Genomic DNA, 1510 nt, shown 5'->3' with positions numbered 1-1510 from the left:
ATGGGTACTGGATTTTGTTGAATGCTTTTTCTGTGACTACTAATATTTATATGATCATGTGATTTTTATGCTTCATTTTTTATGTAATGTATCACATTTATTGATTTGTGAATATTATACCAGTCTTGCATTCCTTGAGTAAATCTCAAATGCTCATGGTATATATTTTTTTTAATATATTGTTGGATCTGATTTGCTAATATTTTGTTGAGGATTTTAGCATCCATGTTCATCAGGGATATTGATCTATAACTTTCTTTGTGGTGTCATTATCTGATCTTTGAATTGGGATAGTGCTGGCCTCATAAAAAGAGTATAGATGTCTTCCCTCCTCTTGAAATTTTTGAAATAGCTTGAGGATAGGTTTTAGTTCTTCTTTGAATGTTTGATAAAATTCCTTTATATATCCATTCAGTCCAGACTTTTGTTTGCTGAGAGTGTTATGATTGCTGCTTCAAATTTATCAGTTGTTATCAGCCTATTCAGGTTTTGTGATTCTTCCAGATTGAGTTTTGAAAGATTGCATGTTTCCAGAAAGTTACCAATTTCACCCAGGTTGTTTAGTTTGTTGGCATATAGATGTCCACCGCATTTTCTTACATTCCTTTGTATTTCTATGGTGTTGTTACTTCGTCTCTTTCTTTTATGATTTTATTTATTTGGGTCATCTGTCTTTGTTTCTTGATGTGTCTGGCTATAGGTTGATCAGTCTTGTTTATGTTTTCAAAAAACTAGCTCTTGGTTTCATTGATCTTTTGTATTGTTCTTTTGGTCTCTATATCATTTATTTCCACTCTTATTTTTATCATTTCCTTCCTTCTACTTACTCTGAGACTTACTTGTGGTTCTCTTTTAGTTCTTTTAGTTATAGGGTTATATAATTTATTAGAGATTTTTTTCTTGTTTCTTGAGGTAGGTCTGTAATGCTATATACTTCCCTCTCAGGACCGTTTTTTGCTGTGTCTCATAGATTTGGGGTTGGAGTATGTTCCTTTTCATTAGTTTCCAGGAAGTTTTTTATTTCTTCCTTGATTCCTTGGTAAAGCATTCATTATTTAATAGCATGCTATTTAGCCTCCATGTGTTTAAATGTTTTTGAGAGTTTTTATTGAAATTGATTTCTAGTTTCATGCCATCTTCTTATGATCCAAGAAGATGGTTGATATGATTTCAATCTTCTTGAAATTGTAGAGACTTATTTATTGTCATAACATGTGGTATATCTTTGCGAATGTTCCATGTGCACTGGAGAAGAATGTCTATTCTGCAGCTTTTGGATGAAATGTTCTGTAAACATCAATTAAATCCATCTGATCTAGTGTGTCACTTAAGATTACTATTTCTTTTTTTATTTATTATCTGGAAGATCTATCCTGTGATGTCAGTGAGGTGTTAAAATACCTTACTATGATTGCATTACGGTCACTCTGTCCCTGTGTCCTGCAAGTGTTTTTTTATATATTTAGGTGCTCCTATAATGAATGCATATATGTTTACCAGGTTTATATCC

Source organism: Myotis davidii, unplaced genomic scaffold (genome assembly GCF_000327345.1).
Source record: "Myotis davidii unplaced genomic scaffold, ASM32734v1 scaffold1808, whole genome shotgun sequence".
NCBI lineage: Eukaryota > Metazoa > Chordata > Mammalia > Chiroptera > Vespertilionidae > Myotis > Myotis davidii.
This window is presented reverse-complemented; position numbering follows the sequence as displayed.